Source organism: Psammomys obesus, unplaced genomic scaffold, assembly GCF_907164565.1.
Source record: "Psammomys obesus unplaced genomic scaffold, mPsaObe1.curated_primary_1811, whole genome shotgun sequence".
Classification (NCBI taxonomy): domain Eukaryota; kingdom Metazoa; phylum Chordata; class Mammalia; order Rodentia; family Muridae; genus Psammomys; species Psammomys obesus.
The window spans coordinates 10,302,387-10,325,230 of NW_026596120.1; the positions used below are offsets into that span (position 1 = coordinate 10,302,387).

The 22,844-nt window shown below is 40.2% G+C and overlaps 1 protein-coding gene across 1 annotated transcript in view; it reads right to left on the reverse strand.

Annotated features, from left to right (window-relative positions):
- The window catches only part of Nck1 (NCK adaptor protein 1), a 57,124-nt gene extending 35,475 nt beyond the window's left edge, over nucleotides 1–21,649 (reverse strand). Inside the window, exon 1 of the mRNA XM_055629749.1 lies at nucleotides 21,539–21,649. The gene's annotated coding sequence lies outside the window, so the exon portion shown is untranslated. The remainder of the gene's footprint in view (nucleotides 1–21,538) is intronic.
- Between the last annotated feature and the right edge of the window lie 1,195 nt (nucleotides 21,650–22,844).

Consider the following 22,844-nt stretch of genomic DNA (forward strand, 5'->3'; position numbering starts at 1 on the left):
CTTGTGAGTTAAACTGAAAGAAAATTTCAAATGACTTTGCCTTGAGTTACAATGAACTTACTATTCTTGTGGTCCTCAAACTCTACAAGAACAAGAACTCTTTTAACACTAGAGAAACTGAAGTAAAGAGAAGATTCTGGGAAGGTGTTAAAAGAGGAAATCACAACAATGTCTCCAAACCTAGACAACAATAGCACTAGCATAATCTGGTTTGGTCTGATCTATTCAGGGACTCCTAAACAGAGACCACTATGAGACAAGTTCAGTGTAAAGTTATAAAATAAGGTGCTGCAAATCTGAGTCAATTTCAGCTCATTCAGCTCATTCTCACTCAACAGTCATGCATGTATTCTACAGCTTGTGAGAACTAATGTGAAAAATAAAAATTTTGTCCTCTAAATACTAGGAAATCTGTGCTATGATAACTGATTATGGCTACTCATTACCAACATACAAAAGCAGGCTGCCAATGTTTTGTTTCTCCCTAGAGTAAACCCTTCCTTCTCAGATTGAAAGAGATTTAAAGAATTACTGCCTTTTCCTTCTCCCTCCATTTTTCTCTTTTTCTGGGAATCAATAATAGATCAAGACATTAAAAAGAAAACACATAAACTGAGGTGCTTAAAAAAAGGCAATGTGAATGTTCAGAAAAAGATGGAAACTCAGAAAAGGTATAAACAGACTTTACATGGGGTAGAGAAAACAGTGACAATCAAAGAAAGAAATAACCCTAAGAAAAGGAGCGTACTTCCAAGAATTACCACAATAGATTGAATGTACAGTTTTCCACATCAACAAAGTGTAAGAGAACTGTGGAAACAGGTATGTTAGTGAAAGCTCTTGTTATGAGCATGAAGACCTGAGCTTGGTCCCTGAAACCTGTTTTTTAAAAAGTTGCACAAAACAGCATGTGCTTAGGACTCAGTGACCAGACAGGCTAGGCTAATCTGCAAAACAAGGTAGATGACACTTGATGAATAACACCTAGAGCTTTAACCCTTGCACTGGGAAAACAGAGGCAGGAGGGGCCCTTTGGTTTGAAGTCAATCTGGTCTATGAAAGGACGACATAAGACGAGAGACCCTGTCTCAAAAAAAAAAAAAAAAAAAAAAAGATACCCATGGTTGAATTCCAACTTCAGCACTCATGCTACACAAAAGAAAACATAAACACATAAAATACACAAAGATAAGAGAGAGAGCGTTTGCCAACAGAAACATGGATCTCAACTACATAATGCTTTTAAAACAGCCTCAAAAATACCCTAAAAACTAAAGGCACAGAATAATGCAATATAAAGAGAAAATAAAACTAAGAGAAATCATGGAGCTGAAAAATTCATTATAATATAACTGGATTAAAGTTGGACATCAATTTATAATTTCAAATTTTGTGAACCAATGACATAAAAATAAGCATGTGAAAACACTATTTTCACTGATGCTCGTTTTGCTACAGATGACTGACTGTTATGCTAACCTACTAGAAAGTATTTTCCTGTTCAGAAGACATGCATTCATTTAAGTGTCTGTATCATATAGCCTGTAGCAGAAGTGCACACACAGACAAAAAAAAAAATCCCATTGTTTAGTTGCTGTCATTTGCTTTCAAGTACGGGATGGTACTCTAAAGTCTATTTAGTTCACAGCAGAACTGACTCAGATGTTCATACTTACACAATACTGGTTAAAAACATTGCCAGTGTTGGCACAATCTGCCCTTATCATTTGTTGAATACATTGCTGATCAAAGCATCCATTTCACTAAACAAGTCATCAGGCAGTTACCAGAAATCCTGCCTGGCTGCAAGCTTTTGGTGCCATTCAGCTGGAGCTCAGGAGCAAGGTAACATGAAGCAATCACTACTGCTAGGGCTTACCCAGGCCTCTGTAGACACCTCTATACCCCGAACATATCTCAGATCCCACTTTAGGTCTACACTTAACACTTTAGGAGGCAGATGTTGGGTCTGCCTCCATCAGAAGCTAGCCATATATGTGGCTATGGTTTCAGAAGAGCAATTCAGGTACCAATGTTCCTATTCACCACTATTAGCCTAGCCAAACCTCCCCTGGCAGCCACCAGCTTATAAATGCTAAATGGCTCAGCACCTACAACTTCCTGGCAAGAAAGGTATAGAAACAAAGAACCACACATCCTTAACTTAGTTAAGTCAGCAAACGTCTAAGGTGAATGAACAAGCAAGCAAGAAAGGAATCAGATGTTAGCTTTGGATAATTACCCTTCAGATATAATGTTCTAGTTACAAGATGAAGACTGAATGCCAGGAAGATGGTTCATTTAGTAAGATGATGCTGCACAAAACATGAGCACCTGTGTTCAGATCCCCAGCACCATATAAAAACAGGAACAGCAATGTGGATTTATCATCTCAGTTCTGAGGTCGTGAATACAGAAGCTATCTTTGTGGCTTGTTGACCAGCCAGCCAGTCTAGCTAATCAGTGAGTTTCAAGTTCAGTAAGAAACCTCATTTCAATAAATAAATAAATACATGGAAGATAATAATAAAGCAGAGTATCGAGTGGAAAGCTCTGGCCTCTTCATGCACAGCATGCATGAGCATAAAAAAATAGATTAGTTTATGTCCTTAAGTGACTGCATGGAACAATAGTCCCCCAACACATACCGTGGACAATGATATTTAAAGTAATACAAACTCCCATGTTGTCACTAAGATTTGTGACTTGGACTCAGTAATGAGTCATATCTAATATAGAAATATTTTAAAAATTTCTCTAGCTGCTAAAAAAATTTAAACATGTTTCACACTGTAAGACAGCAGGTCTCCTTTACTTTTTTATCTTGGTATGAAAAGTCCCTACTTCCTTCTCCAGGCCCCTGGAGGGCTTGAGTCTTAAACAAAACAAACAAACAAATTTTAAAAACTTACTAAGCATATTACCCAATTTTTAAAAAGCAGTTATATTTCTCTAAATATATACAAATCTCCAACAAACATGAAATAATAATCAACAAAACTAGTCATTAGAGAAAGACAAATCAAAAATATCACCTCACATTTAATAGGATGTAGTGAAATTGGAACTCTGGTACACTACTGATAGCAACATAAAATTAATTATAACAGTAGCTATAAAACTGTGACAGTTCCCAAAAATAGATTATAATAGAACCACCATACAATCCAGCAAAAGACCGAGTCACAAAAAGATAGTAACTCTACTATTCCACTTGTGAAGCTGAACAAATAAATTTATTGAAAGAAAAAGCAGACCAGCAAGTGGTTACCCTAGGGACTAGCAGAGAGAGTGGAATTTTTTTTTTTTAAATGGGTAAATAGTCTCCAGTAAGATGAAAACTTACTGGAGATTGACTACCCTACAACACAACTATACTTAATACTACTAAACTATATACTGAAAATGGTTAAGTAAGACAAGCAGAGAAACCTGAGTTCCAGACCAGCCCTGGCTAATGAAACCCCAGCTCAAAAAAAAAAAAAAAAAAAAAAAAAAGGGGGGGAAAAACTCAAGATTGTAAAAGTTTTATATTAAAAAGGAAAAAACCCCACAACAGCAGGAGGCCAGCAATCCAAGTGAAGAAATCAATGATGATAGCTTGCAGTGGACTTGTATACCAATGCAAATACAAAATAAAAGAATTCACTGGCTGAAAATGCAGCCAATCAGAAGTGTTTGCCCAGAATGCATTAACTCTGGGTTTGATCCCAAGCACTACCATAAAACCACAGCTGGGTACTAAATTTAAGGCCAACCTGGACTACAAGACTCTGACTAAACAAGTAATTTAGACAAAAAAGGCCAGCAAAATGACTCAGCAGGGAAAGGCAATTGGCATGCAAGCCTGGAGACCTTAGTTCAATAAATACCCCAGAACTATGTAAAGATAGAAGAAAATCTACTCCACAAAGTTGTCCTCTGACTTCTACACATCAACTGTGGCATATTGGCCTACACAAACACATCATTTACACATGTATGCGCACGCGCACACACACAGTAATAATAACTTTTTAAAGAATTCAAGATGCATTTGGAGATATAAAATGCATGGACTAGAATAAGGAAAAGAAAGGTGTGAGGTATGGCACGTTGATTTCCAGACAAAAACACCATTTCTGACGAGTGTAATGGCATGCACCTTTAATTCCAGCACCCTGTGGAGGTAGAGGCAAGCAGATCTCTACAAAATTCAAGATCAGATTTGTCTACATATCAAGTTCCAGGCCAGCCCATGGTAAAGGAAGGAATTACATTTAGTAAAATGAGGAAGACTAAGGAAACAGTTTGTTCTAATTACCTTAAGTTGAAGATATCTGTAAAACATCCAAACAGCAACACTGAGGACATTACTCAGGGTATGGCAAACTGTATCTTTAAAAGATGGCCGTGACACTGTCCCCATCCTAAAGTACTTGCTTAATGATTTAGACACCATTAGTAGCATGTCCTACTAATGTTGTTGTAGCATGGCTACAACAAAAGAAAGTATCCTAATGTCCAAGTTGTCATTAATAATGTAACAACCTCTGCTGGGTACCATACAAAATCTTATTCTTCAACTAAGTGAATTCTTCAACATTTTACTGATAATTTCTTTTTCTCAGTTTTAAGGATGTTAAATAAATAACAGATTATTTGGACACTGACTTTCTAGGCTGACATTTTCTCTTTTATCACCTGTTTCCTATTTCTTTTGTGAAATGTCATTACTAACCTTCCTTGTTACCTATTATCTTTTTGTTTTGTTTTTGTTTGGAGACAGGGTTTCTCTGTGTAGCCGTGGCTGTCCTGGTGAACTCACTGTGTAGAACAGGCTGGTCTCAAACCCACAGCAATACACCTGCCTCTGCCTCCCTAAGCACTGGGATTAAAGGCATGCATCATCATGCCCTGCTGTTATGTCGTAACAGCTCTTCTTGTTATTTTGACTAATATAAATTCTCTTTTTGTATTTGCTTTGCTTTCTTATTTGTAAAGCTTGCCACAAAAATCTAATAATCCTTGTCTGTATGCTCAAATTTAAAAGGAAGGCATTAGTTTCTCCCTCTGAATTAATAACAGAAGCATCCTCTCCTATCTTCAGGTAGGATCTTACTGTATAGTCCTAAATGGTCTTGAACTCAGCATCTTTCTGCTTCCAGCTGCTAGGATTATTGTGGCATACATAAACACATCCTAGAATGCATTCTCTCAATTACAACTTAGATGCCAAAGTACAGGAGCAAAAGAGGTCTCAAAAAGGGTTAAATATTGAGTACTTTTACTTAATCAGATTTTTTTTTCCCCCGGGGACATTTGGCCTTCAATTATGTTTAATGCCTATCTTCTCTCCCAAAGATACATTTTAAACCATTTGTAGATGATAAATTTTAAGTCCTGCTGAGGCATTAAAACAGGTGTCTCTCATCTGTACCAGCTGTCAAGAATATCTAAACTCAAGCTATTTTTTGGAATAGCTTTATAGATATATAATTCATATATATCACAAAACTTACCTATTTAAATGCACAATGGCTGAAGAGATGGCTTGGTGGTTAGGAGCACTTTTTATTTTATTTTTTTACTTATAAACACTTGCTGTGTAATCCTGAACATCCCAGCACCCATATAATAAACTGAGCAACCCACACATGCCTACAATCAACTCTGACTTGTTTGCTTCCAGCCTAGATGAAAGAAAACAAACCCCAGGTTCAGGGAGAGACCCTGCCTCAAAAGGAATAGGAAGACAGTTGAAATACCCAATACCCTCTTCTGGCCTTCATGCACATGCATATAGACATGTAAATAAACAAACACATATTTTAAACAAATAAAAATAAAGTGTATGATTTTTTAGTATAGTTAGAAAGCTATGGAACCATCACATTTCTGTTGGAAGCTTCACACAAACAGAATAATATATTACAAGTAGTTTTTTAAAAAATAGTTTTCAAGGTCCATCTAAGTTAAAACACATGTCAAACATGTATTTTTTACTTTTTTCTTAATTTTTATTTTAATTTATTTTTAAATGTATGTTTTTGCCTGTTTATATGTCACTCCTATACTTAAAGCTTGTGAAGGCCAGTAGAGGATGCTGGATCCTTGGAACTAGGGCTATAGTTTTGAGACACCATTTAGGTGCTGGAAACTAAACTGGGAAGGCTCCTTTCAAAGTGTACTTAACCTTGAACCATCTCTCCAACAATGTGACTAGGTCCTTTTCACAGTACAATGTTTCTAAAGTTCAACAATGTTAGAACACAAAACAATATTTCATTCCTTTTTTAAGTTGAATCATATCCCATATTGTGCATATACATTTCACAAATGAGGTGATGAGCATCTGAGATGATTCTATATTTTGGTATTATAATTTCAGCTGCTTTGTGAGGGGAGGAGTGAAATTTATTTCAAAACCTTGGATAAAGCATGGTATCACATGCCTTTAATCCCAGCAGTTGGGAGGAGAGGCAGGCATTTTCTCTGAATTCAAGCCAAGCCTGGTCTACAAAGGAAGTCTAGCCAACCAGGGCTATGCAGGGAAACCCTATCTCAAAAAAATAAAACACCCTGGATAACTTTCTTTTAATCAGTCAATCAGAACTCATGTAAATATCTTCTATTCAATCCTCAAAAAGGTACAAGAAAGTATAGTAAAATCAATACTTCCATTACAGGAAATATTATGTAAAATGCTATATAAAAATTTTAAAGTGGCATTTGTTTTCTAAGATACAGTTTACTATTTACAACCAGGGTCCAACTAGTCTAGGTGCAATAAAAAAGGAAGCAAACCTTTCTATCTGGTATTGGGCAACCTTGCAATAAAAATCAGCCTGTAATACTGCTCTGTCCTTTGAGAAAACACATTCTCTTAAACAAACAAACAAAAACTCAGAGCTTTGGAAATACAGAAAAAGAATAATTTCTGGGGAATTTTTAAAAAATAATATGCACACAAGCCAGACCACAGAAAGGTTGCCAGGTTAAGTCTGGCATATACTTGTATTTACTTCATCACCAGGTGTCCCCACTATTTCAAGATAACTGATACTTACTCTGATGGCCAGTGTTGTACTAGCTCTTCCCATTATGAGCACTTCTCTGACCTCTACCTGTACTACAACCTCAGTTCCCTCTGTGGCAATAATTACAAGCCAAACTACTGCTCCTGGTTGACCTCTGAGCCATCCCTCCAGTCCGTATATTTTCTTTTTTAATTTGGGAGAAATTAAGCAAGCTTCATGGTACAAGGTAGAGCCAAGAACATCTTGTAGGAGTCAGTTCTCTCCTTCTGCTATTTAAGTTCTAGGGAATGAACTCAGGTCATCAGGCTTGATGACAAACATCTTTATTTGCTGAGCCATCTTGCCATTCCCTGAAAACATCTCCTATAAATATGCATTGCTATCTCTTCTGCTGATTTATTGCCCACATTAATTCATTTCTTACAGATTTTGGGGAATGTACTGGGGTGTATGTGTGTGTGTTTGTGTATGTATGTACATATAGGTATAGACATGCATTCATTGCCAGGAGCAGCTTCTTGTCTAAAACCACTTCATTCCTACAGGCATGAATATCAACTATGAAGAGAAATAATTTCATTAGAAAATATGACTTGGGATACAAAGTTAATAAACTGTAACTAATATTAAAAAAATAAAAAAAAAGGAAAATACCACTTGAGCACACCTATGAACTCAACACTTAGGAGTTCAGGAAGAAGAGGAACACAAGGCCAAACTGAGCTACACAGATTATCCTAAAAAATAAATACTGTTAAGAACCACTCCAGTAAAAAAAAAAAAAAAAAAAAAAAAAAACCACTCCAGTGTCAGTTTCTGAAGCGATCCTGGTGACACTCTACTGTCCTTGCAGACCTCTGCACACACTAATGACGAGTGCTTATCTGGGAGGAAGGTTCTGTCTGATCCTTCCTTTGAGGAAAGCAAGGTACACTCATTAGAAGTCGGAAGTTAGTAAATGCAGTCTTTGAGCCCCAGGACTCTGTTTCTGTTTTGCCTACATATAAATACTCCTGCTCTTGTAGGAGCTGTGAGAGTCCTTGTTCTCAGCCAGGGTTCACCCAGGAATGTGTAAGTATAAAAGATGTACTAACTCTCATTAAGTCCTAAGAGTGAGTTCTTTCTTTAGTATTTCAAGACAGTATTCTGAGAGTTTAGAGGCCTTGGGTTTGCACAGCAAATACAACAAAACAAAACATGAATTTGATACTGTACTTTGAGGCTTTAAAACTTCATTCCCCATATTCCCCCTCACAAATTTAAGATCTTCCTGCCACAGCTTCTCGAGCAGCTAGGATTACAGGCTAGCCTATAGCTTCCTTTCCCTGGATTTTTTTTTTCTCCTTTTTGAGATAGAATTCCATCATGTAACCCAGGCTAACACCAAACTCATGATTGTCCTCCCACGTATGTGAGCTTTCAGGTATATTCCATTGTTTCATAAATGGAGAAGCTCCCCTTCTCCATTTATGAGCCACTTGGATTCTGCACTTACACGACAAAGCAAAGGGCAAAAAGGATTTATTCTAGTCTGTGATTCAGTTCTTCAAATTAGGCTTTTCCTATTCTCTAAGCCTAAGGTTTTACATTAAGATGATTTAATCAAGATGGCTGAGTAAGGGTACCTGGCTTACTTTCCTTATACAGAAAAAACCAAAACAAGCAAAATACAACTACTTCACCAAAGTATTTGAGGTACTCGTAAAGTACAGGGAAATATGAAAAAGACATTGCAGCATGAAAATAGGAACTAAGTTGTGGTAGGTGAATGAAAATGGCTTTCATAAGCCCACACATTTGAATGCTTGGTCCACTTGGTACAACTGTTTAAGAAGGATTAGGAGGTTGTTGAAGGAGGTCTATCACTGGTGGCAGGCTTTGACATTTCAAAAGCCATTCCCAGTTCTCTCTGCCTCTAACTTATGGATCAGAAAACTGGTCCTAAGAAGCTGATGCTTAGCCCCATTCACCCAACCCCAGTCTTGGGAAGCAGATAGGCAGTTCCCTGAGCAGTGCTCCTACATGCACATGCTCCACCTTTACCCACTAGTCAGTCTTAGCTGCCAGACAGCACTCACTATACCCTAACCCTCTACCCTGTTGTGCTCTACCACCAATCCCCTGGGGTATACTTGCCTTCACATGATCGGTGAAAAGTGGCAGGCACCCCATACTAACTGCTAGATGTACTGCACCAAAAGCAGCCAACAAACCCACCTGCCTAACAGAGCTTCATTCTAGCTGGTGGCGAAGTCCCACAACCACCTAAGCTCAGTCCCCAAGACATTGACAGACATTCTCAAACTAATTACAGCTGCAGAAAGTATACAAATACTGGGCTAAAGTATCCACCTGAAACCAATGCCAACAGTCTATCCAAACAAAACTAGGAAACACTGCCAATGGAATGTTTCACTATGAAAGCCACTCGCAACAAAGTTGGCAGACAACTAACCTACCAGATGCACAAAATACCAACATAGGGGCACAAGAAACATAAAGAAATATGTTAGCAAGACTCTTCTAAAGTGTCACAGGAAACCAACAAATTGTCAAAGAAAATTAATGAGTGAAAAATTCAGCAAATAAAAATCTTTTTTAAAAAAATTAGGGGTAAGCAAGGTGGTAGTGGCACAAACCTTTAGTTCCAGCACTCAGGAGACAGAGGCAGGCAACTCTCTATGAGTTTAAGGCCAGCCTGGTCTACAGAGTGGGTCCAGGACAGCCAAGCAGCTCAGTAGTAAGACACTTACCTAGCATATGGGTAAGCAGTGCCTCAAAATTTTGGCATTGAAAACTCATTAAGTAGGGCTGCAGAGATGGTTCAAAGATTAAGAGCACTTGCTGTTCTTCCAAAGGTCCTGAGTTCAATCCCCAGCAACCACATGGTGGCTCACAACCACCTATAGTGAGATTTGGTGCCCTCTTCTGGTATGCAGGCATACATGCAGGCAGAACACTATAAATAACAAATGTTTTTTTAAAAATAAAAGAAAGAAAAAAGAAAACTCAAGAAATAAAATAAAGTTGGAAGTTTCAATAGAAAAAAAAAAAAAAAAGGAAGAATACCTTAGCTTGAGATAGGTCTTTTTAAAAGACTTAAACCACAGAAAAACAGACAAAAAGAATAAAGAAAGGCTTTCAGATCCCTAGTAAGGATCTGATCCAGTCTGTGTGTTCAGAAAGAGGGATGGGGGAAAAACACAGAAAACCTACAATAATAATAATAATTTTTTAAAATATCCTTCTCCAATGTAGTCAAGCTGACTAACACAGAGCCAGGGCTGAGGGATATTCAGTTAGCTCAGCAAGGGTAGATCCTTACTGGTTTAATACCCAACACGAAAATAAAAAACAAAAGACAACAGAGAAAATTCTGAAAAAGTGAAGAAAAACATTCATCAAATAAAAACTCTTGCTGTAAAAACCCAGTAACTTGATCAGTCCCTGGAACCCATATAGTAAAAGGGAAGATCCAACTCCACAAAGGTTATTATCCTCTGACTTCCTACATACACCATGGCAGGCACATACCCACACACATCAGACACACATAGTAATATTTTTAATCAAAAATAATAACGTGAGGGCCAGAGAGGCATCACAGTGGTTAAGAGCACTTGTTCCTCTTGTAGGACCCAAGTTCAGTTCCCAGTACCCACATCAGGTGGCTCACAACCGCCTGTAACTCCAGCTCCAAGTATTCCAATACCTTCTTCTGGCCTCTGGGGAGCCTGAACACATGTCACATCCATACACATAAATAAAAATAAGGGAAATTTTGGAGCCAGAAAAATGGCTCAGCAGTTAAAAGTACTTGCTGGGGAAATCTTATGAAAGAAGTAGGAAATAGTAAGACCTGGAAAGGACAGGAGCTCCACAAAGAGAGCAACAGAACCAAAAAAATCTGGGCACAGGAAGGAGTCTTTTCTGAGACTGATACTCCAACCAAGGACCATTCATGGAGATAACCTAGAACAACTGCACAGATGTAGCCCATGGCAGTTTGGTATCCAAGTGGGTTCCCTAGTAACGGGAACAGGGACTGTCTCTGACATGAACTCAGCCTGTTCTTTGATCACCTCCCCTTCAGGGGAGTGCAGCCTTACAGGCCACAAAGGAAGACAATGCAGCCACTCCTGATGAAACCTGATAGACTGGGATCATAAGAAAGGGGAGGAAGACCTCCCCTATCAGTGGACTGGTTAAGGGGTATGGGTGGAGCAGAGGAGGGTTTGGGAGGGGAGGAGAGAGGGAGCTACAGGGGGGATATAAAGTAAATAAACTGTAATTAATAAAACATATTTTAAATTTAAAAAAAGAGTACTTTGTGCTCTTAAAGAAGACACAGGTTTGGTTAAAGCACACACATGGCAGCTCACACCACTTGTAACACCAGTTCCAGGGCATCTGACACCCTCTTCTGGTCCAGACACCAGATATACACATGCTGCACATACATATATGCCGCAAACACTCATACACATAAAAATATTTTTATAAATAAAAGTAAGAGCAGTATTTTTTAGCAGCAGGTACCAACCGATATCAACAAAAATAGATTTCAGGGGCTACAGGGGTCAGCAGTTGAGGCTACTTGTTGCTCTTGCAGAAGACACAGATACGGTTCCCAATACCAACATGGTGGCTCACTATCATTCATAGCTCCAGTTCCAGAGATCTGATTCTTTCTTCTGACAAACACAGGCACCAAACAGATGGTGCATGTACATACATGCAGACGAAACACTCATACACATGGAACAAATTTAAGTAGCTTTCAAATGTGTGCAATTTAAAGAGCTAGCATGGAACAAAGCAAATCCAACTGTAAAGGAACTAAAACAGAATGGAGGAGAGACACAGTAGATGTGATTAGAACCTAGAGTGACACAGCTCCTTGCCTGCTTGACGCCCTGCGTTTGACCACAAGCACCGCAAATAATATTAACAATCATAGGATCACCTTTCTAGGCACATAAAAGGAATATGATAAATTTCAATATCTTTTCATGATTAAAAAAAAGTCAAAAATTAAGTAGAGACAAAATAACCATCAACACAAGTAAGAGGTACATATAACAAACTCACAACCAATATCACATGGAATGGGAAAAGCAAAAATTATTTCTTCTGTGATCAGGAACAAAATGGGACGTCTACCTTCATCACACTTCATAAATACAGTGCCGGAAGTCATAGAAGAGTGACACCAAATATAGGAAGTAAGGGGTTCAAAAAAAAACCCTTTTTGTGGAGGTGTCCTAGTTAGCTTTAACTATTAACTCAACACAGCTTAGATGCCTGAGAAGAGTCTAAGCTGAGGGACTGCCCAACCTGGACTAGCCTCTGGGTATGTCTGTGGGAAGCTCTCATAATTACTAATTCATGCAAGAAGGCCCAAACAACTGTGGGTGGCAGGTGGTGCTGGCTGTATCACACACACAACCACTGAACTTGCTAAGCATGAGCCAGTGACTTAACACGCAGTATTCCTCTGCAAGTTTCTGCTTCAAATTTCTACTTGGGTTTCTGCCCTAACTTTTTGATAATGGGCAGTAACCTACAGGAGAAAATAAAGCCATTCCTCTCCTCTCCTGAGCTGCTTTGGTCTGAGGATTTTGTCACGTCAGCACCTCAAAAGAAATGTAACCAGAACAGAGAGAATTTTTTAAATAGAAAAACCTTGAGATTCTTCAAAAAAAATGTTTTTCATTATAGCTATAGGATACAAAAATTAACTCTGGCAGGTGTGGTAATTCACACCTTGGATTAATCCCAGCACTCAGAAAGCAGAGACAGGCAAATCCCTGTGAGTTCAAGACCAGCCTGGTCTACAAGGCAAGTCCCAGGAGAGTTACGCAACAAAAGCAAAAACTAACAAATGAGACTGACTACATCAAGCAAAAAAATTCCATGTAAACAATGCCAAACTAGCCATCTAACATAGTATTAATTCACATAAAAACTCAAACAATTCAAATACAAATAATACAATTAAAAGTGAGCAAGTTAGAACTTGCTTGCAGGAACATACCCCACAGTTCCAGCACTCAAAGAGGGTTGAGAGGAAAAGATGAATTCAGGGTCAGTCTAGACTACAGAATGAATGAATGAATGAATGAATGAATGAATGAATGAATGAATGAATGAATGAACGAACGAGAGAGATAAGTAGGAAGGGAGGGGAGGACACATGATGTAAACATAATTCTCAGGAGGATTTACAAGGCCAATAAATTCATGAAAAAAAACTTATCATTCATCACTAGAGGAAAGAAAACACGTGATTTAAAAATAAATAAGTAAGCACAGCTGAAGATGAGATGAGAAATTAGTGTTGGCAGTATATCAGTTACTTGTCTGTTGTTGTGATAAGACACTATGATCAAGGTAACTTATAAAAAGAGTCTATTCTGGCTTATGGTACTAACGGGATAGAGTACATCATGGTGAGGAGACATGACAGTAAAATGGTGGCAGGAACAGAAACTATGAGGTCAAGCACATATTTAAGTGCAACAAGAATCAGAGGTGAACTGGAAGAGGGTGGTGTAAACGGCCACCCAGTGATATCCTTCCTCCAGGAAGGCTGCACCACCTTCCCAAACAGCTTTACTGAGTAGGATCCAAGTGTTCGACTCTCTGAACCAATCTGAGACTTCATTGTTTACATTAAATTTGCAAGCATGTAAAGGACTGTACAGTAACTGTGGAGGTTCCTGAAGATACTACAACTCTGATATGATCCACCATGCCCACTACTAGGTACATACCCCAAGGAACTGAAATCAGTATGTGGCAGAAATATCTGCACTCACATTTATATGTTTGTTTTTGTTGTTTGGTTGTTTTTGTTTTGTTTTTTATTTTTTTGAGACTGATCTCACTGTGTAGCCCAGGCTGGCCTTGAAATCATTATACAGAGCACAATGTCCCTGAAATTGTGCCCCTCTTACCTTCACTGGGATTACAAGTCTGTTTACCACACTTAGCCTCACATGTATACTGCACAATAACCAACACACAGAATCAATGTCCTGTGTCCACTGATAGGGAAAGAAAATGGTACTTATACAAAATGGAGTATATGATTCAACAACAAAGAAAACAGAAATTCTTATTACTGTATCAAAGCAGATGGGACTGGAGGACATCTTGTAAAATGAAACAAGTCAGCACAGAAAGACAAATACTCTTATGTTTTTACTTGTATTTGGAATCTAGGCTAATCTCATTGAAGTAGAGAAATTAGAGAGGTGGTAGCCAGGGCCTGAGAAGAGTTGAAGAGAAAGGGAAAAGGATGGATAAAGAATGGTTTAACGGTTACAGGGGTACAGTTGGACAGTAGAAATAAATTCTAATATTCAACAGCACAAAAGAAAAACTATGGTTGGCAATAATAAACTGAATAGTTCTAGAGAAAACTTATGTTTCCAACACAAAGAAATTATAAATATCTAAGATGACAGATACATGCCAATTTCCATAATCTTACCATTATTCGTTATATACATGTATTACTGCAGCTGCAAATATGTATGCTTGCTGTCAATAAAACTTTAAAATACAGGGCTGAAGAGATAGCTCTGCATTTGGGAGTGCTAACGGCTCTTCTAGAGAATTGAGATTTGATTCCTAGTACCCACATGGCAGCTCACAACTGTCTGTAACTACAGGATCTAACACCCTCACACAGACATGCAGGAAGGCAAAACACCAATGAACGTAAAAAATAATTTGAAAAAATACACTTTAATAAATAGGGGCTGAGCCTTACATAGTAGTACAGGTTTTTAATCCTAGCACTCAGGAGGCACAGCTCAGATCCTTATCAGTTTGGTCTACACAGCAAGTTCCAGAGAATCAGGGTCTACCTAGTGGGACCTTGTCTCAAAAAGGTTAATAAATAAACAAAATGTAAAAAAAGAGACCAAATAGATGGCTCAATGACTAAAAGAGCTTGCTGCTCTTCCACAGGACCCAAGTTTGGTTTTCAGAACCCACTCAAAAGCACAGTATGTAAAAGGAGCCATCAACAAGAGTGTGTACATATAGTATATATATATGTGTGTGTGTGTGTGTGTGTGTGTATAATAGTATATATATAAGAGTATATATATATATAGTTACATTAAGTTGATGGTAAAGCAAAAATTAACTTATGGTGATAGTGGTCATAACAGTAGAAGCAGTATAGAGGGTATTGATTGGAAAGTTGCAAAATTGAGCTTTATAAAGCACTGGAAATGTTCTATATGTTGATCTAAGCAACATAAAAATTCATTGAGATATATAGCTGACTTCTATAATGAAACAAATTTAAAAATACTTCTCTAAAGATTTTTTTTAAATGGCATTTTTAATTAAATACAAGCAGATTTTATTTAAAAAAAAAAAGGGGGGGGGTTGACAGTTGGAAGCTTTACAGAAAGACTTCTCATAGCCAAACACACACCCAGACAGACCATTTAATTAATGAGGGGTTGGCTCATCAGTTAAGAATATATTTTATTTTGCCAGAGGACCTGAGTTCAGTTCCCAACACACAAACCAGGTAGCTTACAACTGCCAGTAACTCCAGCTATAGTGGATCCGACATGCTTTCTGGCCTCTGTAGGTACTGTGCATGCAAGTGAGCCAACCAACCAAACACACACACACACACACAATGTTAGTTAGTTTTGGTCAATTTGACACAAACTAGAGTCACTGGGGAAAAGAAAATCTCATTCAAAGAAGCACTTCCATCAAATTGGCCTGTGGGGCACATCTGTGAGCATCTTCTTGACTAATTATTGATGTGGGAAGCTAGTCCACTGTGTGCACAGCCACCCCTGGGCAGGTATCCTGGGCTGGAGAGCTGGCTTAGCTGTTAAGAGCACTGGCTGCTCTTCCAGATGACGCAAGTTTGGGTCCCAGAAGCTACACAGCAGCGAAAAGCATCTGTAACTCTGGTCCCAAGGCATCTGATGCCCTCTTCTGGCCTCTGCAGGCACTACATGGATGTGGTAAACATAAACAGTCAAAACAAACATCTGTAACATAAAAATAAAGGTTAAAAAAAAAAAAAAAGAGGAGCTAGGGAGAGATGATTCAATAGTTAAGAACACTGGCTGCTCTTCCAGAAGAACTGGGTTCTATTCCTGGCACCAACAATACGCTCACAACTGTCTGTACCTCTGTACCTCTAGTTCCCAAAGATCCAAAACTCTCTTCTAACCACCTTGGGCAATGGATACAGATGGCTGTGTGAACAGACATGCAGGCAAAACATCTATACACATAAAAAATGAAAAATAAATAAAGTGTCCAGAGGAGGGAATGAAATTATTCAGATATTTGTTGATTTAAAATTTTTAAAAAAGCAGGATTAGCAAAAGCCATATAGAGAAAGTCAGTAGCAGCTGTCCTACATGGTTTCTGCCTGTTCCTACTTGAGCTTTTGTTCTGACCATCCTCAATTATCAACTGTGGTCAAGACATGTAAACCAAATAAACCTTTTCTCTTCAATGCCATGATATTTATCAAAACAATAGAAAGCAAACCTAGGTATGGCACACAAATACTAAAAAAAAAAAAAAAGTTAAAAAAAAAACACCTTATAGTAGCTGAAAAAAAAAAAAAAAAGCATTTCCAAAGAAGAATTTCCAATGCTCTGCTAACAAAGTTGCAATGCTTTAAAGGTACCACGCTGTGCCAAATTATTCTACCTACTATTTGAGTGTCTCTACACAGCAACATGATTTAGAAATTTATGGTACAAGTTTTGGAAGACTGATTAAACAAAAGAAAAACCATTTAAGAAGTACCTATTTTTAAAAAAAATAAAAATAAAAAAAAGTCCAGCCTAGGGATATAGCTCAATTGGTAGAGTATCTGCTTAGCAAGAACAATGCTGAGTTCAAGACCTAGCATTGCATACACAAAGACGATGGCTCAAACTTATGGGACTTGGAGACAGAAGCTCAGGAGTTCACTCAGCTACAGAGTGAGTTCAAGAGCAGCCTGAAAGGAACAAATTTTCCACATATTCTCACTGATATACTTTATTCAACTTGTCTGTCTGAAGAAAAGCTAACATCACCCATACCATATCCATGTACAACTTGCCAATCACTAAAGACAATTTCAAAAATAAAATCATTAGAATCAGTGTTTCAACAGATTTTTTTTAACTTGTAATATTGTTTTGTTTTTAAAGTAAGTGAGCATGCACTACATAGTCCAGGCTGACCTCAAACCTGAAATTCTCCTGCCTCAATCTGAGTTCCAGGATTTGGCATTTTATTTAAACAAAACAAAACAAAAAACAAACAAACAAAACAAAACAAACAAACAAAAAAAAAAAACAGGCCATATTAACCGTGGCACATACCTTTGATCCCAGCACTCAGAGAGGCAGAGGCAGGTGGATTTCTGTGAGTTCCAGGCCAGGCTGGTCCACAAAGTGAATCCAGGACAACCAACACTCTACAGAGAAACCCTGTCTCAAAAACCAAACCAAACCAAATAATAATAATAATAATAAAAGAAAAGCTTCTAACCTGTTTCAAATAAAAAATGAAGCACTCAGTGGGGCTTAGTGGCACATACCTTCAATCCCACACCTGGGAGGCAGAGGCAGGAGCCTGGTCTACATAGTAAGTTCCAGCTCAACCAGGGCTACACTGTGAGAACCCCTTCCCAAAAAAGTCTCCAACAAAAAAGAAAAATAGAAGGAAGGACACAAGCTCCTCAGAGAAATTTTCCCTGGCAGTCTGCTGTGCTGTCTTGTACCATTGAACTCTTGTTATAAGTGACCCAACATTGCTTATATTAACAAACTTTAGAGTAGAAACACACACACAAGCTCTAACTCTACAAAATGGAAAGTGATTTTTACAATGTGCTTAACAAGCAGACTGTACTGCTGGTTCTTGACAGATGAACAAAATCTGAAAGTGTTACTTTTTTACATTCAAAAAAGAACATTTATCTAGCACATTACATTTAATTTTATGATGAACCCTCCAAGCTTCCACCAAACCATTACAATCTGCTTTCAAAGTCCCCCAAAGAGTCATTCTTTTTACCAAGTAAGTCAAGGAAGATAAATCCCAACAGTCAAGCCGTAAGGCAGCCATCCACTTTCCTTTCCCTTCAATGCTCAAGATCCAACCTGCTTGTTAAACAAGCTGTCTGTCCAGCACAGAGCTACACCCAGCACCATCATAAAGAACTCACCTACAGAGACAACAGACTTCATTAATGCTACTAATTCATAGAGACTGAAAAATGCCAAGTAAAATCAGATGCCAGGAAGCCTAGCTCCTCAGGAGGCTGTCATGAAGATGGAAGATCACCTTAGAACATTATTTGAGCAACAAGATTACAGCAATAGTTTGAAAGCTCACCTCAAAATAAAGTGTTGGGTCTATATGAGTACACAAAACAACATGGTAGTATAATGGTATCATAAAGAACACATGACAGTTGAATGAGATAAAGTGTGTGTCTCAGCTCTGGCCCCCAACATAAAGATGTGTGAACATAAAGATGTTGTTTTGCATGGATTTCACTTTCCCAATCTAAAAAAACAAAAGGCCAGATTTCAGTGTTGCAACAATAATGTTCCATGATATCCTGACATAAATCCATATAAAATTAAAAGACAAGAGCAAGACAGAAGGCAACTGGGAAAGGGGATGTTTAAGGAAAAAGCACAGTAAATACATATGCAGAATCCATCACAAAACCCATCCCTTTGTATGCTAACTTGAAAAGGTAATGAGAGGAGGGCAAAAACAAAACAACAACAAAAACTCAGTTCAACACAACAGAAGTTTCTGACAGGCTTTACTCAAGGATCAAAATTAAAGTTCTTGGGGGCTGGCAAGATGGCACCAGCTAAATGCAAGCACTATTCTTGCAAAGGACCCAAGTCTGACTCCCAGCAACTGTACCAGTAGGCTCCTAACTGCCTGTAAGTTCAGTTCCAGGAGATCCAACATTCTTTTCTGGCACCTGTGCTCATGTGCACGTATCATAGCCTCAACATACATACATACACACACAATTTAACTGCTTAATTATATATAAAAAACTTAACTCTGGGTGGTCAAGATGCCTGCTGCCAAGCCTGATAACCTGAGTGATCATGGGACCTGTGCTGTAGACAGAGAACTGAGTCCCCACAAGTTGTCCTCTGACTCTGTGGGCCATAAGCACATGCGTCCACCTTTATGATCACGCAAAGATAAAAATGTAATTATGAATCTTTTCTTAAAAAACAGAACTTTGGACTGATGATATAACTCGGTGGTTTATAAGAAGCCCTGGGTCTGATCTCCAAACTGAAGGAAGGAAAAAGTGACAGGAGAGGGAGGGAAGAAAGGAGAGGGACTTCCCAGGAAGGGAAGGAAGAAATTAAGGAAGAAAGAAAGGAAAGCTTAACAAAATTTTACTTTCGTAATATACAGAGAATTGTTTTCTGGGCTTGGACAGATGGCTCAGTGGTTAAAAGCTCTTGCAGGATTTCGGTTCTGTTCCCAGAATCCACATCACATGGTGTGCGTATATGTAGGCAAAATACTCAAACACATAAAATAAAAATAAATCCTTAAAAGACTGTGAAATTTAGATGAAAGATATTACTGATTTCTAAACAGTGAAAAATATGCTCAAAGTATTATTTTAAGATCAGCACAGGCACAACACAATTGAGAACATCCAGGCAGAAAACCCAGTTAGAACTCGTGAGCAGTTCAGAAACAGAAATTAAAGAACAGTATAAAAATACAAAGATTTTTTTTTTTTTTTTTTAAGAAAATGCCTAAAAGAAATGGGACAATGTTAAGGTTTATGTCTGGTCACTGAAAGCAGGTTACGTAACATATCGCCAAAGAAAGATAGCACAAAACACCATCAGTTTTGAAAGGAAGACTTTAAAGTTCTATTTCCGAAATAGGTTAAAATGAGACTCATGTGGGCCTGTCAAACCGTCTTCAAAACTGTCAAATCTGTTAACTGGTCAGTAATTTCAAGTTTCCTTCAATTTTACTTATCGGTGAAATAATTATTTGATTTTCTAGCATTGAGACCATGCACTTTTTTTCCACATTACCATTGTTAATTCATTTTTTTTTCAAGTTTTCCTAAGAAGAAATTTATTTGTAATAATCACATCAAGCCTTGAACTCTGGAAAACAAAGTTCTCAAAGTACGAAAACCGGCAGCATAAACTATCACTCAATGTTCAATAGAGTAATACATTAAAGTGTCAACTTATTTACAGAGATCTATAAGCACTAGGAGAGTCTAAACAAACAAACAAAAATGCTTGAGGAGGCTTTTAAAACGTAATGCTCATACACTGAGCGAGATACCCAACACTGAGCACTCTTACAGCTATCCTAGCCAATTCCTACAGATCAGTTTTCCCAGAAAGCACCAAATGCGGTCACGATTAAAAAAAAAAAAAAGTACCAATCGACCAATGCATATGCCTTGATTTACCATCAAGATGTGCGTGCAATGTCTATTTTTAAAACGGGACTGAAAATTATCAAGCAAAACTTTCTTCTCGGACCATTTCTCCATCGATTTTCGTGACCTCAATAAAGACCGAAAGCAAACAACTGACTTCCAGGAGCCGAAGAAATCGTTCAGGCTGATCATAAAGCTACCAAAGTCAGGGTTTCGAAAATGAACACTTCTTGCAAAACTTGACCCGTTGTTGCCTGGACAACTGATTCTCACTGCTCCCCATCCAAGTCAGGAAGTTCTTCTTCACCTCATTCTTTCCTAAATCCTAAGGATTCTTGCCTAACGAACATAACGGGAGAATTTTTTTGGGGGGTGGTGGGAGGGGATTGACTTCAGCTCGGCTGGACACTAACCGACCGATGATGCTGATGATGTTACGGTTCTCAACCGTGAACAAAAAAAAAAAAAAAAAAAACACAACAGCTTCCCCCAGCTGTTAGCACTGAGCAGAAAACGGCCCGACACCGACCCAGCAGGCCGTTTTTCCTGGACCTACCCCAACTCCACAGTCCCCCCCACACCCCAGCCCGGCCACCCCCATTTCTCCTGCCCCGGGGCGGGAGGGGGAGGGAAGGCTGCGCCCCGAGGATGCCCCCCTCGCCGGCTTCCTCCCGCCGGCGGCTGGAGGTGAGGGCGCCCTTCCTGTCAGCCCCGCGCCCCTGCCTTCCCGGCCCCGGATGCCACCGCGGACCCCGACGGGGCTTCCCGCGGAGGAGCGCGCGCCGCACACCTGCCCGTCCGCCTCCCCGAGCGGCGGCCGCAGCCCGGGCGACAGGCCGCGGGGTCGCCGGGCTCGCTCTGCGCCGCGGACGCCCGAGCTCCGCCGGGCGGCCTCCCCGCCCCCCTCCGCTCCGTTCCGCCGCCGGCAGACGGCGCCCCCGGGCTAACTTCGCCGGGGAAGAGGAAGCGACGAGAGACGAACAGGCAGGCGCGGGCGGACCCGGGAGGGCCCGGAGTGGACCGTGCGTGCGTCGGGGCAAGGCCGCCTCACCTTCCCTCCGCCGAGCCCGCGGCTCCAGTCGCCTGAGGGCCGCACCGGGACGCCACCGCGGCTGACCGGACGCCGTTCCCGCACGAGGCCTGTGCTGCGCCGCCGCGTAGCTCTCGGGGAGGGGCGGGGCGCGCGCAACCGGTGGGCGGGCCTGTGCGGGCAGGAAACCCCGCTCTACGACCAATCTAATAGGCCCCATCGCCTCCGGTCCCCGCCCCCGACGCTCTAGCGGAATGCGCCGCTCCGGGATTGGGCGAGCCGGCCTGTCAATCAGCAGCGGGGGCGCTGAGCGTGGTGTGAGCTGAGGCTGCGCGGGGCGCAGACGGGGGAAGGTGAGGAGCGCTGGGCCCCGCGGGCTGCGCTCTCCCCCAGCTTCCTCGGTGGCTGCTTACTTTTCCGCCTCTCCCAGCGCTGCTAAAACCTGTCATTGGAATCGCTCATCAGGGTCGGACAGTGGCCCCGAGTTCGACCCACACTACCCCGCGAGGGCTGAGCAGCTGCACATTCTTAGGGGCAGGGAGCAACAAAGGAAACAAGCCTCGGAGGAAAATGTAGGATATTTGTCCGTTGACACCGCAACCGAAATAAGCTGTCTGAGGGACTTCCGAGTGCCCTGGCGCGTGAGCAGCCTTCACTCTGGGCTCCCAGCCCTGGGAAAAAGACATTTACCTTTGCCCTTGGGGTGAGCATGATGGCAGTGACACAGCCACCTGCCAAGGCATCAGTAAGTCGACTGTCTACGTAACTAGCCTCGAGGCCACACATAACCTGCCTCACTATTTCCTGATCACTTTCGTTGCTTAGTGTGGGCGTGGCACCTAAAAAAAAAAAAACAAACACAAAACCCTCTAGGTTAGGTAACTTTGTAGAGACGTGTTTTTGCCTCCAGCGTAGGCTGCACCCGTACACCTAGATTGCAAAGTCTAGTAAATGAGGAACTGTGTGAGCGCTCCTCTGCGACTCCGCCTAGCACATCCTTGTCAATAATGGAGGCGTTACTGCGTCTTTCTTTCACTTTTTATTTTCTGTGTGTTTCGATGCTTGGCGTACGTGTATGTATATTTGTGTATCGTAGGCCTATCTAGTGTCCCTGCAGGCCAAAAGAGGGTATAGGATCCTCAGGAACTGAAGTTATAGATGGTTTTGAACCACCCTGTGGGTGCTGGGAATCAAACCCAGGTCCGGCGGAAGAGCAACCATGCTCTTAATCACTGAACCATCTCTCCAGCCCCTTTGTTTCACTGAAACTACAGGCCCTACCTGTAAGTCCTAAAAAGTCACTTTCCTGCTAATTGCATGTTGACAG